The sequence below is a fragment of the Pleurodeles waltl genome, chromosome 4_1, assembly GCF_031143425.1.
Source record: "Pleurodeles waltl isolate 20211129_DDA chromosome 4_1, aPleWal1.hap1.20221129, whole genome shotgun sequence".
NCBI classification, from domain to species: domain Eukaryota; kingdom Metazoa; phylum Chordata; class Amphibia; order Caudata; family Salamandridae; genus Pleurodeles; species Pleurodeles waltl.
In genome coordinates this window covers 170,006,058-170,032,104 of record NC_090442.1, presented here as the reverse complement: position 1 = coordinate 170,032,104, position 26,047 = coordinate 170,006,058, and the positions used below count along the sequence as shown (strand labels likewise).

The 26,047-nt window shown below is 44.9% G+C and overlaps 1 long non-coding RNA gene across 2 annotated transcripts in view; it reads right to left on the bottom strand.

The window, feature by feature from the left end:
• Nucleotides 1–26,047, bottom strand: part of LOC138287515 (uncharacterized) — a 394,908-nt gene that overhangs the window by 177,911 nt on the left and 190,950 nt on the right. The window lies entirely within an intron of this gene.

The window sequence follows — 26,047 nt, the reverse complement described above, 5'->3', positions numbered from 1 at the left end:
AGGGATTGTTGATATTAATTGCCGTCCCAAGCATGCCTGTTATCTATTGTTTAGAAATACACCTACGTCAGGGGACCTTGTAGATCTGTATAAATACATCACACTTTAGACAGATAATCAGAGGGATTCCGACCAGAGGGCATCGCCACAATCGCTGATACCGATGCTACAGTTGTCTTGACGCTGACCCAGTCTTCGTGTCCCTGCGGAGTCTGAGATAGAGACCTCATTCCAAGGTAACAAGGGTTGGGAGCTCCTCTCATGGACACGGCTTTGGCAGATTAGGTTACGAAACCCAGCTCTCCTTTAGGTAGGAGGTTAGGCCGATTCACATTAGAGTAATAGGGCATATTCAATCTTATATATCTCTTTCATGTATTGCAAAATGGTGGGGGTCTTCATAACAACGACTCTCTTCTTCACAATACTGTTACTTGCTATATTCATTATCCTAATCATTGAAGTCCATGCAACTTATCGCAAATTGCAGTTATGTTAAATAAAAAACTATTATAACTTCACTGCATCTGTGTTATTGCCTTTGTTTGCATGAGACATAATATATCTGTGAGAAAAGGGTAATTTCCGTTCAACCACGACATTCCCTGAGATATCTTATTTTTGAGTCCATGCGTAAACGGCTGCCATAAATCACCTTTTACTATAGTGTTTCTGGTGAGGTGCTGCTAGTGAGCCGGTAAGGTTGGGACAACAGTTGCAACTTGTTGTAGGAAAGACGCAGTCACCTACAAACAAAATTACTGTCATCCTTAAACCATCAGTCTTGCTCAGAGCAAGAGTCCAAACTACGACACTGTTGGATTCCTCTGTGGTGCTAACAACCTTGGTCTGTTAGGATACGCTGAGTCTCCTATATGACAGCAAAAAATATATTGAGCGAAAACAACTCATCCCATTGGACATTCCTAAACTATGAATAAAGCAAATGACCCTTATGTCATATTGCACTTACCAAAAAGATGAACCCTCTCTGGGCCAAGTTGTGACATTTGAATGAGTATGGTGCTGTTCCATAGTACAAAGGAATCATGTGTTGACCCTGGGAAACCGGCACACACACTTGAGATATAAAAATCAGATAGGCAGACAACTTGCAAGTTGATGGAATGGAAGTCCTTCCCATAGCAGTAGACCTGTTCCCTGCCGTTTGGTGGCACCAAGACATTATGCATGCCATCTTTTGCTCCAACCAGATGTGGCATGCCACCCAAAGCATATAAATCTCCCTTCACATTGGTAAAATCCTATGTTCTGGTAACTGGATAAAGCTATTGATGTGTCTCATCATACAAAAAGGCTTCTTGTAGCACACCACTGAAAGTTGGTTGTGACATGCCTTCAGATACTGACACAGTGTATTAGAAAGATCCTGTAGCTACAAAATGAAGTACTGCCATGAGTTTTACTATTGGTGTTTTTGCTGTTGTGTTTCTGTTGTGAGGCAGAAAATCAGGCTCCAGCTGTGGACATAAATCTAGAATAGCTTGCCTATTTAATCTGTATTTTTTATGATGTCTCTTTCCTCCATGGTGGCAAGGTCTGGAAACGGTCTGAAGGCTTGAGGCTGTCTTCTTCTACCCCTCCCTGGGTCCATATGTCTGCATTTAAGAAAAACAAAATATTACTTGAAATGGTCCTAAATTACTTAGATAATCAACACACATCTCATGTCTTTGCAAACATACATCTTTTTTTAGATATATATGTACACATCATATTTATGTTATGTTTCAACTTAGAATAACACTAATTTTACATGTATTATTTACACATAATTTTTTTCAAAAATCTGTCAACGGAAGTGTAAAATATAACACGTCACTATTGTGGTGAAACAAAGTATTGCATTACATTATAATCTGTGAAACCTAACTAAAAAAACAGACACCATTTTGAGTGATGGTGACTCACGTAACATTTAAAATAAAAAACTGGTTCACATCCTAAAGTGTCAGCCTCCTGACTTTGCTGTCAGGACATTGGCAATTCGCTCACCATCGGCGGAAGTTGACCCCATAGGAGGTGTAACACTCCACAACATAAATGACCATAGGCTAACATGTGGGATGGCTACGTACGAAAGACAATGGCTGTGTCCATCTCCGTCATGGATCATCTACACTAGGTATTTGTAAGCAGCGTCTCAAACAAAGCCCACTTGCCTTCTAACACTGCAGCCACTAAGACCTCCTCTACTTTTGCTTCTGTTACCAACCTCTGGGAGCCAGGATGCCAGGCAAAGCAGGTCTCCACTGAGAATTCTGAACTCCTCCCCATGGAGGTCCTATCCCTGTACAGCCCGCTATATGGGAACCCAAAGGAAGAGGCACATGTTTGAATGGGAAGTGTTTTTCTAAGTAACTTGTTTCTTCTTCATACACAGGCTGATTTGTCCCTTTTGTTCATGTGTGAAATGTTGTGATTGGAGTTTAGTGAAACGAATAATTTAGCAGGGGACATAATGATGTTTCACAATGTTTGAAAAGTCTACATATTGAAATGAAAAATCATCCGATTGAATGAGCTGACTTTTCAGTTCATTTTAGTCACAAATACAGATTTCATTTGACAAACTGCATGCCCTTCCTTCCAGTGGCCAGTAGGCACTGCACTAGTAGCAGGAATGAAAAATACTCATAAATGTGGAAATGAGAGAAATGTAAAGTGAAAGAAGAAACTTGTCTGGCGTTTTTATTTCCATTTAAACTACAACACATTTTCTGAAAGATGAGGGTCTGTATATTTTAGCAAGGTAATGGTGTAACATATGGGAACAGGTACATCCTGTGCTGCAAGCATAAATGGCACAAGCTCTCAATCACCCATACAAGTATGTCCCATTACCACACATACTTGTTCATACATCACCCAAATCCATGTTGTTACTGATATATATGGCGGCCCCTCCATACTGCCCTTATTCATTGTATGTGTTTCAAACCATCGTATCTGCCTCTAAAATGTGTTTGCATTAAGCCAATGTAGAAGTGCATGGGTGTCTGAGCTAGTATTGTACATATTGTTTAGCTTTTAGTAGCTCACAATGATTTGTACTGGTCAGGAGTGTCTCTCACTACAGGAAAGAACCTAAATGATGTTTGTGGCCTGGATTAGCAACATGAGGACATTGCAACTGTTGAGGGTACTCAACATGTCATTATAATTTGTTATTTTCTAGGAAAAATGTAATATTGCTAAATAATCTGTTATAAACCTTAGAACATCACAAAATGCTTTTGCCTTTGTTTTTTCTTATCCATACTGGTCAATGCCCATCAGAAAAAGATGAAATGTAAGGCCATAGTAAGGAAGGCGTGAACCTTGGGTGTCTGTAGGAAAGTACCATCTTTTTTGGTATGTTACCCCCATTTTTACCTGTATGTCAGTATGTGTTTGCCTGTCTCACTGGGATCCTGCTGGTCAGGACCCCAGTGCTCATAGTTTGTAGCCTAATGTGTGTGTTGTGAATAGTGCTTAACTGTGTCACTGAGGCTCTGCTAATCAGAACCTCAGTGCTTATTCTCTCTCTGCTTTTAAATTTGTCACTATAGGCTAGTGATTTCATTTACCAATTTCAATTGGCACACTGGACCCCCCTTATAAGTCCCTAGTATATGGTACCTAGGTACCCAGAGCATTGGGGTTCCAGGAGATCCTTATGGGCTGCAGCATTCACTTTGCCACCCATAAGGAGCTCAGACAAACCCTTTCACAGGACTGCCACTGCAGTCTGCGTGAAATAGTGCACACGTTATTTCTTAGCCATTTTCACTGCACTTAAATAACTTGTAAGTCACCTGTATGTCTAACCTTCATTTACTGAAGGCTAGGTGCAAAGTTACTAAGTGTGAGGGCACCCTAGCACTAGCAAAGGTGCCACCACGCAGTCCAGGGCCAATTCCCCGGACTTTGTGAGTGCGGGGACGCCATTACATGCGTGCACTACATGTAGCTTGACAATGGTAACCTCGAATATGGTCATGTAAGGTGTCTAAGATCATGGAAATGTCCCCCCATTCCAAATCTGGTATTGAGGAGCCAATTCCATGCATCCTGGGGGCTCCACCATGGACCCCCAGAACTGCCATACCAGCTCTCTGAGGCTTGCACTGCAGCTACAGCTGCTGCCACATCACAGACAGGGTTCTGCCCTCCTGGGGTCTGAGCAGCTGAGTTCCAGGAAGGCAGAGCTAAGCATTTCCTTTGAGAGCAGGGTGGTACACCCTCTCCCTTTGGATAAGCTTGTCTACACCAGTTCAGGGACCCCCAGTCCATGCTCTGGGGGCAAAACTGGACAAAGGAAAGGGGAGTGACCACTCCCCTGTCCATCACCACTCCAGGGGTAGTGCCCAGAGCTCCTCCACTGTGTCCCAGACTTCAGCCTTCTTGTTTTCCAAGGTGTGGGGACACTCTGGAGGTCTCTGAGTGGCCAGTGCCAGCAGGTGGCATCAGAGACTCCTTCTGATAGGTCCATACCTGATAAGGTAGCCAATCCCCCCTTTCAGGGCTATTTAGGCTCTCTCACATGGGGTTCTCTTCAAATTCTGCTTGCAAGTTTCCAGCAGGAATCCTCTGCAACTACTGCTTCATCCTGTGACCTCGGATCGACGCAGACTGCTCCAGGAACCACTGTAACAGCAACAAAGTATCCAGAAAGGCTACTTTTCCTCTGTAACTTCAGCTCCAGCCAACAACTGCAACAGTTTCCATGATGTGCACATGCTGGGGACTCCTTGTCTTCACCATGCACCAGAGGGACCGAAGAAATCTCCTGTGGAGTGACAGAGCACTTCCCTGCTCTTGCAGGCACCTTCTAAGTCGACGAACGGTTCTCTTGGACTCCTCTCCTAGCGACAAGCATGCTCCTTGGAACACAGGGGGTGGACCCATTTGACACAGACTGTCCTAAGGTCCTGCTGTCCAAATTTGGAGGAGATAAGAGCTTGCCTTCCCCGTTAGCGACAGTACCCCTGTGCACTGTGTCATCTTCACCTCCTGGGGCCTTTGTGCACTATTTGCAAGAATCCATCATGAACAGCTTGGCCCAGGTCCCCAGCCCTCTATCCTGTGACACTCAACTCGCTGATTTGACCTCCGGCGGCTGGGGACCTTCTTTTGTAGTGCTGCACCAACCGCAATTTGCACTTTCTTTGTCCCTGTGTCCAGGGACCTCCGTGGGTGCTGCCTGGTCATCTGTGGGTTCCCTCCAGTGTTGGGAGCACCCTCTGCCTCCTCAGTCCGAGTTGAGGCCCCCAGGTCCCTCCTGGGTACAGACAGCACCACTTTGATGCAAAACGCGACTTTGCTTGAACCAAGGCTTGCTGGAAGAATCCAGCACCGAAACTCACCTGCATCCAACATCTCTTCGTGGGACATCCATTGCATCATGCAGGAACCCGCAGCCATCTTCCTTCGGTGCATTTCTGCAGTCTTCGTCCAACAGGAGACACTTCTTTGCACCCTCTTCTAGGTTGGCAGGGGCTCCTGTCCTTCCTAGAACTTCTTCCGACTTCTGGACTTGGTCTCCTCTCTTTGCAGGTCTTCAGGTCCAGGAATCCACCAGTTGTTGTTTGCAGTCTTGCTTGGTTCTTGCAATAACTCTAATCACAACTTGTAGTGTGTCCTAAAGAAACTTACAGTACTTTGCTCCTACTTTCCTGGGCTCTGGGGTGGAGTATTTTACTCACCATTGTGGATTTCTTACTCTCCCAGCGATTCTCTACACACTACACTTGTCTAGTGGGAAATTTGTGATTTGCATTCCACTTTCTTATTATATGGTTTGTGTTGGCCCTAGACCTATTTTCTCCCATTGCATTCTATAGTATTTCCTATTGTTTGCACTATCCTATGTCTAATTACTTACCTTATTTTGGTGTCTAGTATATATATTGTGTAGAATACTTACCTCCAGAAGGAGTATCACATCTAAGATATTTTTGGCCTTGTGTCACCCAAATAAACTACCTTTATTTTTAGTAACATTGAGTATTGTCTTTACTTGTGTATAAGTACTGTGTAACTATTAGTGGTATTGCCGGAGCTTTGCATGTCTCCTAGTTCAGCCTAAGCTGCTCTGCTATAGCTACCTCTAGCAGCCTAAGCTGCTAGAACACTACCACATTTCACTAATAAGGGATAACTGGACCTAGTATAAGGTGTAAGTACCCAAGGTACCCACTACAAACCAGGCCAGCCTCCTAGAGTGTCTACTTGCGGTGCAGCATCCATTGCTAAAAGAAGTGGGAGGACCTATGATGCTGGACCAAAAAGTCATCAGAAGTCCAGCTCTGCCTATTGTTTCAAACTGACAAGCATGTGTGCACCACCCTGACCCTCTCTAATGGCCCGCATACTTGTGGTGACCTATCCAGACCTTGATGGGCAGTTGGGACCCCAACAGCAGAATCAAGGGGGTAAGTTCTAGTTTAGTGCAACATGTTAAATAACTTATTTTTGTTACAGCATCTAATTTTGCAATCCATATGAAGGTTAACATCTGTCCAATGCAGAAGAAGAGTCCTTGAATGTGTGAGTTTACCAAAGTGTATGAATATTTGTTTTGTAGATTTAATTTTGGTAAAAGATACCACTTTATTTGTGTTCCCTACCAAAGGACTGGTTTGAGCAGACATGCCTGCCTAAACAACAAGTATACATCTGGTATTTTGATGGTGTAAGGGACAGTAGTACCAAAGACTACTTTACTAACTTGTTCACTATTGTGAATGATATTACATCAGCCCTATTCCAGGTCACATAGCATAAAATGCTATTATGATACAGTGTATGTTCTAAACACCACAGGGGTAAGTTGGTTTTATAGACAAACAGGAGTAAGCACGTGAGCCAAAATAACTAGTAACATCATGTTAAATGGCTACATTTTAGGTTCCAAACATAATCTAGGTGTGTTACAAAACAAAATTACTATTGCTTTCATGTTAAGAGTGACAGATTTGTATGATGGCTAACTCCTTCACAAATGTGCATGCAAGCCAGTTTGTTTAGTGATGAAAAATTATGATAGGCATACAATTTGTCCTACAACAAAGACTGGAATGTTTACACATTGATGACAGAGTACAAGATGCTGTAAACCATTTTACAGTGTCCTTTGTAGTGTCCAGATGATATTTCAATGATGGTGAAGAATGGGATACTTAAAGGGACTTTTGAAGATGGAAGGTTCCATCCCATATATGATGGAGTATCCCATCTGGAAAACTCAATATGAGGCCTAAATCATGACCCATTTTGTAAATGTATAAATGCATCAAGGTGTAATCTGTAGCCTTGTAAAGACACTGTAAAAATGTATTTTTGGTTACCATCATTTTTTGTGATATAAGTTCACTATTCTAAACAACACAAAACACCAATTTCAGAGATGTTAAACAGTTCCTACCGAGAACATCTAATGAAATTGAGAGTCAAGGTCAGAAATTATATAGGAGCTATCATGGGGAATAACAAGACTATGACCAAATAGTTTCTGAAAATGTTCCCTACATGCATGAGATGATGATAACAAAGAGTCAAAATTTATTTTGAGCAACGTTCATGATCAGTTCTAATTACACAGGTACATTGAAACTGTTGTATCTATCATTTCAGCATCATTTGGAGCAGGCAAAGGGGCACTGGCCACATAGGTGGGAAACAACTGGCCACTGTGGTTCGGGTGCTAAGACCACAGACACCAAGGGACCCAGTGGCATGGAGGGTGAGGGAACTGGCACAGAGGACACGAGCTCCAGTACATCACCTCCGGCGACCTCCATAGAAGACCAGTTTCTAGTGGTGCACTCCCTACTTTACCACCTGCTTCCTTGTCCACCACCCAGAGAAACATTTCCACCCTCCATCTTGCTCTCGCCCAATTAGACAAACCTGCCCCCCCAAAAGGAGTAGCATCTCCTTTGCTGAAGGCACCTTTCCTCCTTCTCCTGTCCCCCTGGCTGTGCTGAGTGAGGAGGCCATTGGCCTCCTATAGAACATCTCTGTAGGCCAGACTGCACTACTGAATGCCATCCAGGGGCTTACTGGCCAGATGCAACAAATGCTAGCTTACCTAGTAGGCATTCACAGTGCTGTGCCTGGCCTACAGAGGTCTTTCCAGGGTCTAGCCTCCTCAACAACCTCAGCCTCCCAAACATCATAACCTCTTGCAAAAACTCCGACCCTTTCCCATCCCAATTCTCTATTTCCAACCCTGTCCAATGCAAGCTCACTTCTTTGCACACACTCACTCCAATACACGTACAAGGCCATACACAATGCAGGAGCAGCTTACCTGAACCACTGTATCGCCTTCCACTGCTCTGCCCAGATGGCCCTGGACACCGTCCCTCGCATCTGCAAAACCACAGCAGGAGGACGATCTTTTACCTACACTGCAGCGAAGAGCTGGAACAACATCCCCCTGCACCCCAGACAAAGCCTGTCACTCACCATCATCAGGAAGAACCTCAAGACATGGCTCTTCAGATTAGGACCCTCCCTCCCCCCAGCACCTTGAGACTACCATGGGTGAGTAGCCGCGCTTTACAAATACTAATTGATTGATTGAGGTAGCATGTCCACACATAAACAAAAACACAGGGCAAAACACAGGCACACACACACAATATACAGACACCACACCAACCACCACAGCCACCACAAGCATACCCACAGACACGACACCCATCACCACACCCATATGCAGAGCCACCAACACCACCAGCATGCCCAGACACCACACCCACCACCACATCCACATGCACCACCACCACACCTGCAGATACCATACCCACCACCACACCCACATGAATCACCACCACCAGCGCACCTTCAGACCACAACCACAGACTCCACACCCACATGCACAACCACAACCACACCTACATGCCCCACCACATCCACAATACTGCACCCCACCCAGCACCTCAACACCACACCAATCCACACACACACACACACACATCAGACACAACACCCACTGGACACAAATGCCCACACTCACATAAACAACACATACCCATGAAAAAACACCCACCCACATGTACACCACATACACCAGACCCACAAGTACCTGCACCCCAACAGACACATGCACATCACCCACTGCCACTCCCTCTACTTTACAAACCCAACTCCCTGCCAACCATCCTTCCCATTTCCCCAAATAAGACCTTTATTTGCCCTGGCCCTGACCCTTCCACATCTCAAACCACCACTCCCAAACATAGACCCACCCTTCCCACACCCAAACCCATCCCTGCCAAACCCAAGCCCACCCCTCCCAAAACCAAGCCCACTCCTCCCAAACACAACACCACTCCTCCCAAAACCAAAAACACCACATCAAAACCCAACTCCCTCGCCCAAGTAAGATCATTGAGATGCCTGCATTGTGCCCTATAGTTGCCCATCCTGAGGAGGTTGTACCTGTCATTAAAATTAGGAGGCAAGTACTGGGCCTGCAGCCCAGGATTCACCGAATTCACTATTTGCACAATTTTTTGAGAATTGTATTTCTCAAACTGAATAAATGAGAAAATGATCTCATTGTTTGAATAAAATGTCTTTTATTTTCAATACCTTTGTAACTGGCATTCATTTTTTTATTTTTAGTAATCGTTTGGTGATAATAGTAGTTCTGCTAATGTGTGTGACATGCACTTACTCTCATTGCTGACAGTGACAAGCACAGGCTTTTTTGACATATTTATATAGTGCACACATTAGTGTAATTTTGGTGCAAACATTTATCATGTTACTGGGCACTTACACCAACATTATAAGTGATTCTATTTTTGTTACTGGAGAATACATGTGTGCTTATTTTAACATGGTGTGTTAATAATATACACATATGCATTACATAGGGAAAATTACATTTTAGAGTTGAATGACATCTAAACTGCACAAACAAAAGGGACACGTGACATTAATACATCTGAGATGTTTAAAGTTTAGAAGTGATATTGGTTGTGTATACTGTGTAAACCCACTTGTAGCATTCTGTAGTGCAATTGCTACATTATGTTGGATTATGTAATTCCAATGATGTATACTGTTTATGAATCTGATATGGTAGTTTAGGGAAAACTATTACACACACCTTTATGGACACATTTAGATTTTGGATTGATGTGACTTTTTATGTAGGTGTCCATTGGTATGAAGGCAGTTAGTACCAGAATGGTGAGTGTTACTGATATATTGAGGTGTGTCTTTTCAAGTTTTTCTAACTAACACATTACACAGATATGCTGTACACCAACGAGTCTGAGAATAACAGGGAGCACAGTGATTTTCCTTCGGTTCGGGCAAGGGCTGGGTTGTTTTTCATCTTGGTCCAGTAGAAGCAGCAAGGGTAGGATTTGTACAATCTGGTTCATGGCAGCAGGAAATGGGGAAACTAAAAAAAATGTACATTTCGTGCTTATATACCACCTAATCTGCCAACTCAAGTGTGGAGGTTTGGCCTCCACAATTACTTCGGTGGAAAGGCACTTGATTTTATGGGGGGTAAAACTAGCTCTAGTCCCGCCGTCAGCCAATTTTGCCTATTGCGCCATTGATGCAGGTGTACATTCCTTGCGGTGACTGCAGTTCGTCGACAGACGTTCACCTATGGACCCACCATCATCTAAATAGAACGGGTGGCCTGCCAAGTTGGTGGGCGGGAAAACCGATGGAAAATCGACAGCGGGACCAAGTCCACCAAGATCTAAATAATGCTCTATATTTTTTTCAGATAAGCCTAATAGCGATTTGTGGTTCCTTTACTTATCATCCTTGGTGAAGGTAAATGAGTACACATAGGGGGTCATTCAGACCGCCGGGGGCCAGGGTCGGCGGGAGCACCGCGACAGACCGGCGGTGCCCCGCAGGGCATTCTGACCGCGGCGGTTCGGCCGCGGTCAGATGCGGGAAACCGGCGGTCTCCCGCCGGTTTCCCGCCGCCCTGCAGAATCCCCCATGGCGGCGGAGCGCGCTCCGCCGCCATGGGGATTCTGACACCCCCTACCGCCATCCTGTTCCTGGCGGGTCTCCCGCCAGGAACAGGATGGCGGTAGGGGGTGCCGCGGGGCCCCTGGGGGCCCCTGCAGTGCCCATGCCCATGGCATGGGCACTGCAGGGGCCCCCGTAAGAGGGCCCCACGAAGTATTTCAGTGTCTGCCATGCAGACACTGAAATACGCGACGGGTGCCACTGCACCCGTCGCACCCCTGCAACTCCGCCGGCTCCATTCGGAGCCGGCATCCTCGTTGCAGGGGCATTTCCGCTGGGCCGGCGGGCGCTCTTTTGGAGAGCGCCCGCCGGCCCAGCGGAAATGTAAGAATGGCCGTCGCGGTCTTTTGACCGCGGTGCGGTCATTTGTCGGCGGGACTATGGCGGGCGGCCTCCGCCGCCCGCCATAGTCAGAATCAGGGCCATAATTAGGAATCGCCTTCTTTTGGGATCTGAAGTGAGAAAAGCCTTTTACAAAGGTGAACACTATTGTACTTACCACAACAAAGGCTCTAAGAAAATTTGAACGGGTATCGAGGATTATCCGTAATGCACTCATGAAAGCCATAGTACAGAAGCTGATCTTGCAGGTCCTCCATGGGGCTTAACTGGTGACCCTAAGTCAGCGTTCCAACTGGGAGTTATTGGAAAGTCTTTGTCTGAAGGCACTCTTAATGCACCCTCAAAATGCAGTGTTGCAGGCACTAAGGGCAGAGTTAAATCTGGAATGCTGGATTGCGATTGTTAGATTGTGTGCCTTGCACTTTGTCCATGGCCTTAGATATTACTATAGACTTAGATATAAACTATTGTCAGTGATGATGCAGAACATAATGCTGCCTGAAATCAAATTCCCTCTCTACTTAATGTCAACAGTGAGGGAAATTGATATAAGTTTTGCTGTAACAGATGCTGAAAACAAATGACAGGGAACCTGCTCAAGAGAGTGTTCCGGAAAAGAGTTAAAATCTACACTTTAGCCAGTGATAAATGTTATTTCGTTAAAAAAAAATACCCTCTGTAATCCATTTGTTAGAATATTTAGGAGATGGCGTGCATTTTCCTCACTTAGATCAATTCGCTGCTAAACAATTAAGGAACGTAATTTTAAAGTTCCAGATCAGGAAAGCCCCCTGAATGGAAGATTTGTGGCTTCAAAAGTAAGCTGGATAACAGTGGTTGTTGCTTTGTAATTTGCAAATTAAATACTCTGTATCACACCTGCTGTAGGAGGCTGGACTGGCTTGTAGTGAGTACCAAGGGGTACTTGCACCTTGCACCAGGCCCAGTTATCCCTTATTAGTGTATAGGGTGTCTAGCAGCATAGGCTGATAGATAATGGTAGCTTAGCAGAGCAGCTTAGGCTGAACTAGGAGACGAGTGAAGCTCCTACAGTACCACAAGTGTCACTTGCACAATATCATAAGAAAACACAATACACAGTTATACTAAAAATAAAGGTACTTTATTTTTATGACAATATGCCAAAGTATCTCAGAGTGTACCCTCAGTGAGAGGATAGGAAATATACACAAGATATATGTACACAATACCAAAAATATGCAGTATAGTCTTAGAAAACAGTGCAAACAATGTATAGTTACAATAGGATGCAATGGGGACACATAGGGATAGGGGCAACACAAACCATATACTCCAAAAGTGGAATGCGAACCACGAATGGACCCCAAACCTATGTGACCTTGTAGAGGGTCGCTGGGACTATTAGAAAATAGTGAGGGTTAGAAAAATAGCCCACCCCAAGACCCTGAAAAGTGAGTGCAAAGTGCACTAAAGTTCCCCCAAGGACTTAGAAGTCGTGATAGAGGAATACTGCAGGAAAGACACAAACCAGCAATGCAACAACGATGGATTTCCAGTCGGGGGTACCTGTGGAACAAGGGGACCAAGTCCAAAAGTCACAAGCAAGTCGGAGATGGGCAGATGCCCAGGAAATGCCAGCTGTGGGTGCAAAGAAGCTTCTACTGGACAGAAGAAGCTGAGGTCTCTGCAGGAACGAAAAAGGGCTAGAGACTTCCCCTTTGGTGGACGGATCCCTCTCGTCATGGAGAGTCGTGCAAAAGTATTTTCCCGCCGAAAGATCGCCAACAAGCCTTGCTAGCTGCAAATCGTGCAGGAAGCGTTTTTGGATGCTGCTGTAGCCCAGGAAGGACCAGGATGTCGCAAATTGCGTCAGGAGAGAGAAGGGATGTCGAGCAAGACAACAAGCCCTCTCAGCAGCAGGTAGCACCTGGAGAAGTGCCAGAAACAGGCACTACAAGGATGCGTGAAATGGTGCTCACCCGAAGTTACACAAAGGAGTCCCACGTCGCCGGAGACCAACTTAGAAAGTCGTGCAATGCAGGTTAGAGTGCCATGGACCCAGGCTTGGCTGTGCACAAAGGATTTCCGCCGGAAGTGCACAGGGGCCGGAGTAGCTGCAAAAGTTGCGGTTACCAGCAATGCAGTCTGGCGTGGGGAGGCAAGGACTTACCTCCACCAAACTTGGACTGAAGAGTCACTGGACTGTGCGAGTCACTTGGACAGAGTTGCTGGATTCAAGGGACCTCGCTTGTCGTTCTGAGAGGAGACCCAAGGGACCGGTAATGCAGCTTTTTGGTGCCTGCGGTTGCAGGGGGAAGATTCCGTCGACCCACGGGAGATTTCTTCGGAGCTTCTAGTGCAGAGAGGAGGCAGACTACCCCCACAGCATGCACCACCAGGAAAACAGTCGAGAAGGCGGCAGGATCAGCGTTACAGAGTTGCAGTAGTCGTCTTTGCTACTATGTTGCAGTTTTGCAGGCTTCCAGCGCGGTCAGCAGTCGATTCCTTGGCAGAAGGTGAAGAGAGAGATGCAGAGGAACTCTGATGAGCTCTTGCATTCGTTATCTAAAGTTTCCCCAGAGACAGAGACCCTAAATAGCCAGAAAAGAGGGTTTGGCTACCTAGGAGAGAGGATAGGCTAGCAACACCTGAAGGAGCCTATCAGAAGGAGTCTCTGACGTCACCTGGTGGCACTGGCCACTCAGAGCAGTCCAGTGTGCCAGCAGCACCTCTGTTTCCAAGATGGCAGAGGTCTGGAGCACACTGGAGGAGCTCTGGACACCTCCCAGGGGAGGTGCAGGTCAGGGGAGTGGTCACTCCCCTTTCCTTTGTCCAGTTTCGCGCCAGAGCAGGGCTAATGGGTCCCCTGAACCGGTGTAGACTGGCTTATGCAGAATTGGGCACATCTGTGTCCAAGAAAGCATTTCCAGAGGCTGGGGGAGGCTACTCCTCCACTGCCTTCACACCATTTTCCAAAGGGAGAGGGTGTAACACCCTCTCTCAGAGGAAGTCCTTTGTTCTGCCATCCTGGGCCAGGCCTGGCTTGAGCCAAGGAGGGCAGAAACCTGTCTGAGGGGTTGGCAGCAGCAGCAGCTGCAGTGAAACCCCGGGAAAGGCAGTTTGGCAGTACCAGGGTCTGTGCTACAGACCACTGGGATCATGGGATTGTGCCAACTATGCCAGGATGGCATAGAGGGAGCAATTCCATGATCATAGACATGTTACATGGCCATATTCGGAGTTACCATTGTGAAGCTACATATAGGTAGTGACTTATTTGTAGTGCACGCGTGTAATGGTGTCCCCGCACTCACAAAGTCCGGGGAATTGGCCCTGACCAATGTGGGGGCACCTTGGCTAGTGCCAGGGTGCCCTCACACTAAGTAACTTTGCACCTAACCTTTACCAGGTAAAGGTTAGACATATAGGTGACTTATAAGTTACTTAAGTGCAGTGTAAAATGGCTGTGAAATAACGTGGACGTTATTTCACTCAGGCTGCAGTGGCAGGCCTGTTTAAGAATTGTCAGAGCTCCCTATGGGTGGCAAAAGAAATGCTGCAGCCCATAGGGATCTCCTGGAACCCCAATACCCTGGGTACCTCAGTACCATATACTAGGGAATTATAAGGGTGTTCCAGTAAGCCAATGTAAATTGGTAAAATTGGTCACTAGCCTGTTAGTGACAATTTGAAAGAAATGAGAGAGCATAACCACTGAGGTTCTGATTAGCAGAGCCTCAGTGAGACAGTTAGTCACTACACAGGTAACACATTCAGGCACACTTATGACCACTGGGGCCCTGGAGAACAGGGTCCCAGTGACACATACAACTAAAACAACATATATACAGTGAAAAATGGGGGTAACATGCCAGGCAAGATGGTACTTTCCTACACAACCCCCCCCCCCCAAACGAAGGACAATAAGACTAGTCATTCCCTGATGGGTCTTCATTGTCTAAGTGGAAATATCTGGAGAGTCCATCTGCATTGGAGTGGCTACTCCCAGGTCTATGTTCCACTGTATAGTCCATTCCCTGTAGGGATATGGACCACCTCAACAATTTAGGATTTTCACCTTTCATTTGTTTTAGCCAAAGTAGAGGTTTGTGGTCTGTCTGAACAATGAAGTGAGTGCCAAACAGGTATGGCCTCAACTTCTTCAGTGCCCAGACCACAGCAAAGGCCTCCCTCTCAATGGCAGACCAACGCTTTTCTCTAGGGGTCAACCTCCTACTAATAAAAGCAACAGGTTGATCCTGGCCCTCAGAATTAAGTTGTGATAGGACTGCCCCTACTCCTAATTCAGATGCATCAGTGTGGACATAGAGTTTTTTAGAGTAACAAGGGCTTTTCAGGACAGGTGCAGAGCACATGGCCTGCTTCAGCTCCTCAAAAGCTTTCTGACAGTTTGCTGTCCATAATACCTTTTTAGGCATTTTCTTGGATGTGAGGTCATTAAGAGGGGCTGCCATGGAGCCATAGTTCTTAATGAACCTCCTGTAATACCCAGTGAGGCCTAGGAAGGCTCTCACCTGGGTCTGTGTAGTAGGGGGAACCCAATCAATAATTGTTTGGATTTTCCCCTGAAGTGGTGCAATCTGTTCCCCACCAACACAGTGTCCCAGATAAACCACCTTACCCTGCCCTATCTGGCACTTTGAAGCCTTGATAGTGAGGCCTGCCTTTTGCAGGGCCTCCAAAACTTTCCATAGGTGGACCAGGTGATCATCCCAGCTGGAGCTAAAGACAGCTATATCGTCCAAATATGCTGCACTGAAAGCTTCCAGCCCTTGCAGGACTGTGTTCACCAACCTCTGAAAAGTGGCAGGTGCATTCTTCAATCCAAAAGGCATTACAGTGAACTGGTAATGTCCTCCAATGGTTGAAAATGCTGCTTTAGGTTTAGCATCTTCTGATAATTTGATCTGCCAATACCCTGCAGTCAAATCAAAAGTGCTTAGATACTTGGCAGATGCCAGTGTATCTATGAGCTCATCTGCCCTGGGTATAGGGTGAGCATCAGTTTTGGTTAGCAGGTTGAGACCTCTATAGTCTACACAAAACCGCATTTCCTTCTTTCCATCTTTGGAATGGGGTTTTGGTACAAGTACCACAGGAGAAGCCCATGGACTTTCAGAGTGCTCAACCACTCCTAGTTCTAACATTTTCTGTACCTCTTGCTTTATGCAGTCCCTGACATGGTCAGGCTGCCTATAGATCTTACTTTTGACAGGCAAGCTGTCTCCAGTATCTATAGTGTGCTCACACCAAGAAATGGTACCTGGCACAGTAGAGAAGAGTTCAGAGAATTGATCTAGGAGATTTATGCAATGGTCTTTCTGCTCAGCAGTAAGACAATCTGCCAAAACTACACCTTCCACAAGAGCATCTTGTTCTGTGGAAGAGAAGAGTTCTGGTAGAGGATCACTGTCTTCTTCCTGTCCCTCATCAGTTGCCATGAGCAGGGTGAGATCAGCCCTGTCATAGTAGGGTTTCAGGCGGTTGACATGGAACACCCTAAGGGGACTCCTGGCAGTGCCTAAGTCAACTAAATAGGTGACTTCACCCTTTTTCTCAACAATTGTGTGGGGGCCACTCCATTTATCTTGGAGTGCTCTTGGGGCCACAGGCTCCAAGACCCACACTTTCTGCCCTGGTTTGTACTGAACCAAAACAGCCTTCTGGTCATGCCATTGCTTTTGGAGCTCTTGGCTGGCCTGAAGGTTTTTATTGGCCTTTTTCATATACTCAGCCATCCTTGATCTGAGGCCAAGTACATAATCCACAATATCTTGTTTTGGAGCTTTTAATGGTTGTTCCCAACCCTCCTTGACAAGTGTTAGTGGACCCCTAACAGGGTGACCAAAGAGGAGTTCAAAGGGGCTGAAGCCCACTCCTTTCTGGGGTACCTCCCTGTAGGCAAAAAGGAGGCATGGTAGAAGGATATCCCATCTCCTGTGGAGTTTTTCAGGGAGACCCATAATCATGCCTTTGAGAGTTTTGTTAAATCTCTCCACCAGTCCATTTGTTTGTGAATGATAGGGTGTAGTGAATTTATAAGTTATACCACACTCCTTCCACATGGCCTTTAAGTATGCAGACATGAAATTGCTTCCCCTGTCTAATACTACTTCCTTTGGGAAGCCCACCCTGGAAAATATTCCCAGGAGGGCCTTTGCCACTGCAGGAGCTGTAGTGGTCCTTAAAGGAATAGCTTCAGGATATCTTGTGGCATGGTCCACTACCACCAAGATAAACCTATTGCCTGAAGCAGTAGGAGGGTCAAGGGGGCCAACTATGTCAACCCCTACCCTTTCAAAGGGAACCCCAGCCACAGGCAGTGGAATAAGGGGTGCCTTTGGAGTGCCACCTGTCTTGCCACTGGCTTAACAGGTTTTCACAGGACTTACAAAACTCTTTTGTGTCCTCAGACATCCTAGGCCAATGAAACAAGGGAACAAGCCTGTCTCAAGTTTTCATTTGTCCCAGGTGTCCAGCTAGGGGAATGTCGTGGGCAAGAGTTAGGAGGAACTTTCTGCTTCCAGCGCGGTCAGCAGTCGATTCCTTGGCAGAAGGTGAAGAGAGAGATGCAGAGGAACTCTGATGAGCTCTTGCATTCGTTATCTAAAGTTTCCCCAGAGACAGAGACCCTAAATAGCCAGAAAAGAGGGTTTGGCTACCTAGGAGAGAGGATAGGCTAGCAACACTTGAAGGAGCCTATCAGAAGGAGTCTCTGACGTCACCTGGTGGCACTGGCCACTCAGAGCAGTCCAGTGTGCCAGCAGCACCTCTGTTTTCAAGATGGCAGAGGTCTGGAGCACACTGGAGGAGCTCTGGACACCTCCCAGGTGAGGTGCAGGTCAGGGGAGTGGTCACTCCCCTTTCCTTTGTCCAGTTTCGCGCCAGAGCAGGGCTAAGGGGTCCCCTGAACCGGTGTAGACTGGCTTATGCAGAATTGGGCACATCTGTGCCCAAGAAAGCATTTCCAGAGGCTGGGGGAGGCTACTCCTCCCCTGCCTTCACACCATTTTCCAAAGGGAGAGGGTGTAACACCCTCTCTCAGAGGAAGTCCTTTGTTCTGCCATCCTGGGACAAGCCTGGCTTGACCCCAGGAGGGCAGAAACCTGTCTGAGGGGTTGGCAGCAGCTGCAGTGAAACCCCAGGAAAGGCAGTTTGGCAGTACCAGGGTCTGTGCTACAGACCACTGGGATCATGGGATTGTGCCAACTATGCCAGGATGGCATAGAGGGGGCAATTCCATGATCATAGACATGTTACATGGCCATATTCGGAGTTACCATTGTGAAGCTACATATAGGTAGTGACCTATATGTAGTGCACGCGTGTAATGGTGTCCCCGCACTCACAAAGTCCAGGGAATTTGCTCTGAATGATGTGGGGGCACCTTGGCTAATGCCAGGGTGCCCACACACTAAATAACTGTGCACCCAACCTTCACCAGGAGAAGGTTAGACATATAGGTGACTTCTAAGTTACTTAAGTGCAGTGGTAAATGGCTGTGAAATAACATGGACGTTATTTCACGCAGGCTGCACTGGCAGGCCTGTGTAAGAATTGTCAGAGCTCCCTATGGGTGGCAAAAGAAATGCTGCAGCCCATAGGGATCGCCTAGCCTGTTAGTGACAAATTTGGAGAGCATAGAGCGCATAACCACTGAGGTTGTGGTTAGCAGAGCCTCAGTGAGACAGTTAGGCATCACACAGGGAACACATACATATAGGCCACAAACTTATGAGCACTGGGGTCCTGGCTAGCAGGGTCCCAGTGACACATAACAAACATACTGACAACATAGGGTTTTCACTATGAGCACTGGGCCCTGGTTAGCAGGATCCCAGTGAGACAGTGAAAACACCCTGACATATACTCACAAACAGGCCTAAAGTGGGGGTAACAAGGCTAGAAAAAGGCTACTTTCTCACAGTAACCCTTCTGATACTAAATTCTGGAGTCGAATGATATGAAATCCACGAAGAAGACATCCTGCTGACCTGCCAGCTTGAAAACTATCTTCTATAATAACAGTGTTTAGGAAAACATGTAAATCTAGACGTGTATTCGGGCAGTTTTTTTAAACGTCTTGCTTTATGAATCCAACAACTGCCCCAAAAGTCATGTAAAATGCTCATCTCACCAGCCCTGTCAGTGCCACAATCACAGGAATCGTTAATATATTTTTCGTGAATATAAGGTTGATATTTGAAATTATTTGTGAAGGTATGGTTTCGCCACGTATATGAACCAATGCCCCATTTCCCGCCAAGCACAGTATACTAATTTTCCACTCCAAAGGTAAGGGGGAGAAACTGCAGACTCCGAGTGCAAGAATTTTGTTAGGGATAAAATAAGATGCATCTGCCACTAATTCATGTTGAGGAGTTTAGCATTTAGTTTACTTGAAGACTCCATCAATCCTAACTACCACAGATGCATTCTTATATAGACATGCCTAGAAGCCTAACCAGTTTTGGAGCCAAATCTCTGCTCAACTACAAGTTTCTCAGAAGAGGATAGCCCATTGTAAAAGTATGACGACTGGACTAATTTATTTCAGTTCAGTTTTGCATGAGTCCTATGACCAATTTTTCTGCTTCTTTGGTCACAGACAGTCACATTGAGAGAGAGTCAGCACATTGTTCAAAAGCATGCAAAGTCTCTGGAGTACCATTTCTGCAGTTCCTTTTCGATCACCCTCCACAGTCCACAGCCCAGCAGCTCCATCCACTGAGCAGGGCTCAACCTGTAGCATTCACTATCCCATCCAGTTTCTGTAGTTCACCTCTAGCCCCTGACTTCGTCATTGCTATTGACAGAAGGGTGAGCACTGATACAGTAAGCTGCATTGGGTCATAGACGTAGCAGCAGTGAACTTTGGCTTGTGTCTTCTGCATGTTAGAGAACAAAAACGTCAAAGGAGAAGAGTGTCCACTTCTCCCGCAAATCATAAACAACTCAAAGAAATCTAGAAAACAGTTCAGTAGAAATTCTAAGAAAAATATCTTCAATGAAAGCTTTGAACCTTAACCCCTGTGTCTAAGTTCAAATAATAAATAATCTGCAGATATGACTGATCATTACCTAATATGGCAGTGCGTCATTAAAACTGCTTGGGTGGAGACACTGCCACTTCCAAGTACTGTCTTAGTCTTTCATAAAACATTTGTGAGCAGTAATCTTACAACTCAGCGATGTCTGAAACAGGTTACTGGTCCTGCAGGGTATCTCGACATCTTGATAAGCTAATCTGAGTCTATCATAAGCAGCTTCTCATTATCCTGTTGGAAATTGTGCCTTATATGTCTTTTAAGAGTCCACCTCTTTTGTGCATCTGCTCTGGCAAAGAAGGCATTATTCATTTGCAATTGCTGATGCATTTGTTTTCATTATTTTAGAACAATTCTATTCTATTCTGGAGAATTCATAAACTGCATAGCTACCCAACAGGCCTCCCAGCACTAAGATCAACATAACAATCAGTGCACATCCAGGAGATTGACTAAAAAATAAAGGTCATCAAATGTTTCCTAAAACTAAGTATTGGCTCCTTCGTCCTGAGTGCCAGTAGGTGGGCATTCCAGAGTTTGGAGGCTAAGTAGACAAAGGAGCGCCGCCACTCCTTGCCTTCTATATTCTAGGGACCAGCAACAACCCTTAGTCAGTGGAAAGCAAAGATTTCCTGGAATTTTAGGTATTCAACAACTGTTGTATCAGCTGTCGACCCTTCATTTGCATTGTGTGATGTGATAAACATATTGGGGGTTATTCCAACTTTGGAGGAGGTGTTAATCCGTCCCAAAAGTGACGGTAAAGTGACGGATATACCACCAGCCGTATTACGAGTTCCATAGGATATAATGGACTTGTAATACGGCTGGTGGTAAATCAGTCACTTTTCTGTCACTTTTGGGACGGATTAACACCTCCTCCAAAGTTGGAATAACCCCCATGGTCTTGAATTGGATTCTCTTATGCACTGATAGCCAGGGCAGAGCTGCAAGGGCCAATGGGGCCGACTGGCACTTTGGGATTTTTAAGAGAATTCAGGCGGTAGCATTCTGGACCACTTGGAGCCACGTTATCACAGACTTGGGGCTTCCCAGGTAGAGAGAGTTTCCATTGTCCAAATGAGAAATCACAAGCCCTTGCACTACCACTCTCAGAGAAGAGCACAGCAACCAGATTAGCAATTTTCTGAGTGTCCTTAAAAGTCTAAAGCAGTTTAATGCAAGTTTTGTAGCCTGTATCTCCATAGAAAGTATGTTGTCGACCCAAAACCTCAGACTTTCGACCTCAGAATTGGAAGGGGGGTTGCTCACCAAGAATTTCAAGCAAGCACAAGTCCTGCCATTGAGAAGGGTTATTGTCATAACTAATACTTCAGTTTTATTGTCCTAACTAATACATTTAGTTTTAGGCTACTGGAGGACATCGAATCAGTTACTTGTTTTAAACAGGCATTTAATTGGTTTAGAGACCTAGGCCCTCATTATGAGTCTGATGGTCTTGAGACCACCAGACTCAATGTGGTGGTTGGACGGCCGCAGTCGTGGCGGTCCGACAACCACATTACGACCGTTGCGGAGCCGCCACGGTCGGACTGCCAACACCGCCAGGTTGCTGCCAGCCAACAGCCTGGCAGAACCAGTGCTTGTAATCTGCTAGGGCAGCGCTGCAAACCATCAAATAAGGTTACACAAAGATTCACAATATCTAACAGCATTTCTAACTCCTTTTGGTACATGTAAGTTTATTTGTATGCCATTTGGGTTAATTTCAGCAGCAGCTGTATTTCAATGTGCAATGGATAGAGTGCTGGAAGGAGTACAAGGACTTAAAGTCTACCAGGATGACATTTTAGTTTGTGGCTCAAATGAAAATGAACTTAATAAATGAATACGTTAGGTTCTTCAAAGAGACTAGTTTGACCTTGAAAGCTGATAAGTGTTGTTTCAATGTAGATTAGGTCATAAACTTTCTTGAAAAGGCATTGAACCAAAAAAGGAATTAGTAAACACTGTTGAAATTCTTGCAAGTCCATCTTCCCGAGATGAGGTGATCAAGTTTCTAGGAATGACAGAATATTACAGCAGGGTTGTGAGCAATTTTGCGGAGAAGAGAAAGTACATGAGGGAACTGGTAGAAAAGGATACTACATTTAGATGGAGTGAACAATGTGAAGAAGAATTCAGCAAAATGAAACAAAATCTAAGGAAGGCCTCAAGTTTACAGAGTTTTGAACCTGGGAAGGAAACTGTCATAATACCAGATGCTAGTGCCAAAGGACTTGGGGCTGTTTTACTACAAAAACACAAGGGTGTAGAGAGAACAGTTCTTTTTATTTCTAGATGGTTGAAAGGAGCAGAGTTAAATTACCCTGTAATAAAGAAAGAAGCTTTAGCAGTATTCTGGGCAGAAAGAAAGTTGAGGAGGTTTGTCTGGGGTAGTAAATTTGTGGTAAGAACTGATCACAAACCTATAAAAGAAATCTTTGAAAGGAAAGGGGTAGATGCAGTTTCTGAAAGAATTAGGAAGTGGGTGGTTGCCTTGCAGGAATTTCGTTTGAAATTCAGTATATTCCCGGAATAAAAAACAATATTGCTGATTGTTGTTCAAGGTTAGTAAATGATATGACTAATGTGGAAGAAGATCCCCAATATCAGGAAGATGATTTTGAAGTATGTGAGTGAGAGAAGGCATAATTAAAAAAGAGGAATGGATGGCAGAACTTGTAAAAGATGAAGTGTTAACAAGTGATAAATAAGATCAGGAATGGTTGGAGTGGGTGAGAAAAGATTGATCAACTGTTGTGTAGATTTTGGAGAGTCAAAGATAAGCTATCCTTACAAGGAGGTGTAGTTCTAAGGGGAACAAGATTTGTGCCTCCAATGAAGATAAGAGTAGAGCTGGTATTGTTAGCTCATGAGAGTCATTCAGGCATTTCAAAATCAAAAGAGAGGTTAAGACTAATGTATTGGTGGCCAGGGATTGACATTAAAGTTGAGGTGTGTTAGGGAATATGCAGAGTGTCTTAATGCTGATAAAACCTTTACTTGCAGGACTCAACCAATAAAAATGAGGGAAATACCAAAAGAACATTGCCACAAAATTACTATGGCTATTTTGGGTCCTATAAGAGATTTAAGTACAGACAAATATAGAATTGTGTTAATGGATATGTATTCAAGGAGGCCAGAAATAGGAATTACTACCTCTGTAGACACAAGAGATGTCATAAATATTCTTGAACAGATTTTTGAAAGAGAAGGTTTTCCATCTTCTATTTTGACAGATAATGGGGTACAATTTGTCCCTCACAATATGGAAAAATACTTAAGGACAGAGGTACTAAGCATAAAAAGGCCTCACTATATCATCTGGAAACAAATGGTATGGTAGAGTGATTAAATAGGGTCTCAAAAGAATCTATACAAATGGCTTTGGTAAAGAACAAGAGCTGGAAGAAAGATATAGCTTGTAAGGTAAAAAAAACTTATAGGTTAACTTCATACACAACCACAGGTATTTCACCCTTTGAATTGTTCAAGAGAAGGAAACCTAGCACAGTAGTTGATCCTGCATGGGTGAATAACAAGACAGGACAAGGTTTGAACGTTGATTGTAATGATGAGAAGAAGAATGAAAGGGAACTGAAAATTATGTCAGAAAGAAAAATCAGGTTTGGTAATCGTAAAGCAGTGAAGAAAGTTTTAATCGGAGTTGGTGATGTTGTCAATGTAAAAAAAAACTCAATTAGGTCTATTGAGTGATCATTCTAAATAATCTCCTCCTCTTAAAGTAATAGAAGTGTTTGGGAATGCCATAAGGATTGAAGATTATAGGATGTAGAATATTAGAAGGGTGGTAAAAATAAAAACTGGGTTAGATCCAGACAAAAAAATCCAATTCAGTCAGAAATTACATGAAAGAAGGAAATGATGGTTTAAATAATTTTGAATTAAGGGGTTCAAGAGTTAGTAAGAGACTGCAATTTCTTGACGTTTTTGTTTGAAACATGATTTATGTCATGCTAGTATCTCTGGAAATATATGTGTAGGATACTATTTGTTATTATTCTAAGTTCCTCTTTTGGTGATATGTTTGTTCATATATTATTTATGTTACATGGTAATAGAGGGAGGTGTGTGGTATTGTAAGCATGTAGAATATTTGTAGAATGCATGGTACTAGAATGTTTTAGGAATAGCTCTTGGTTTTCATGGGAACCAAAGGCATTTGAAAATGGAGATCGCTTAGGAAAGGAAGCAGATGTGATGGCTGAGGTGTATTGCTTACAACTTTAATACATTATACCCACTATCAATCTTTCATCACCTCCACAACTTCATTTCACCCCCTCCTATTTTTTGGTCATGTGTTTTTCCGCAGAGATCAAAAACTGCAACAACGGAATTGAGTTTTCATTAATGTTTAATCTAATGTGCTGTAAATCCTACAAGGCCCCTAAGCTCAGGGGCACCCCTTGGGAATGGCATACTACTGGAATTATGTGAGTCTTTCCCTACTGCCTCTTCCTCCTCCATTCTACACAATGACCTTGGATTGACAAACTTTCTTTTTTATTTTCACCCTTGACACACTTAAGAGATACTGTGTAATTGACATCAGAATGGAACCATCAAGATGTGATTTGGATCAAGTTAACATGTGTAGTGGCACCAGTACTGTCACTACTAGGGAAACATGAAGCCAGCAGTTATGCCACAGAAGATCCCTCAAAGATCATTTGAGCTTCAGACTCCAAGCTCTCTGTGGGCCATGCAGCCTTGTCAGTAGGTGATGGTAATTCCACACGCACATACTCTCCACTGTTCATTCTATCTGAGGCCCAGCACGAGCCCATCCACCTTCACCCAATCCACTCTCATCAGAAGCTCTCACTCCCTCCAGAGCTGGGCTAGAGACATCTTGGATTCTTGCATGGTGCAAGAGTTGGGCTTCACTTGCTGTCAATGACTGAGCAGGTGTTCGGGGGGCACTGCGAGGTTACAAGCATGTTCCGCACGCTTGCTTGTCTTCATCTGGCTGCCTGCTATCACAGTATGGATTTCTGGAAAATGTTGCCCCGCTAAAGCTCTCACAGCCTGCAATCTCCTTGGAGCACGGATAGCTCCACTTTGGCCAATTTTTTCATTTCTGAAGGGAAACTATAATTCTTTGTATGTTTAATTTATGCTAAAAGGCATGTGGTCGGCCCCTTGATCCTGAATAGAGTATAAAACGAGAACAAAGCATGTTGCTGCTCTGACATGACAGCGACTCCGATGTGAATTTGTTAAACCGGAGCGCGGACTCCGAACACTGCCTCAGTAGCCAGTTATCTGTCTCGCTGCATGAAGAATCCGAAGTATTTCTTTCCAGCTCTGTGAGGGGAAAAGAGCTCCTGTGCTGTGAAGTGGAAACCCCTCTGTCCTTGAAGGGAGGGAGGCGGCAACATGTCACTGGTGGAGGAGTTGTCGTTGTGTGATGGGCAGGCTTACAGATGACTGTTCATGAAGTATGTCAGGCCCAGCAGCAGTGATTATGTGGGCCAGTCTGCAGGCCCCGCCATAGCAGTCAATAGTCGACTAGATTGGAGAAACGCGAATTGTTAACTTTTACCGCATTCTCGCACTTAAATGTTTAAATGTTTTGTAGATTATTGCACTTTTTTGAA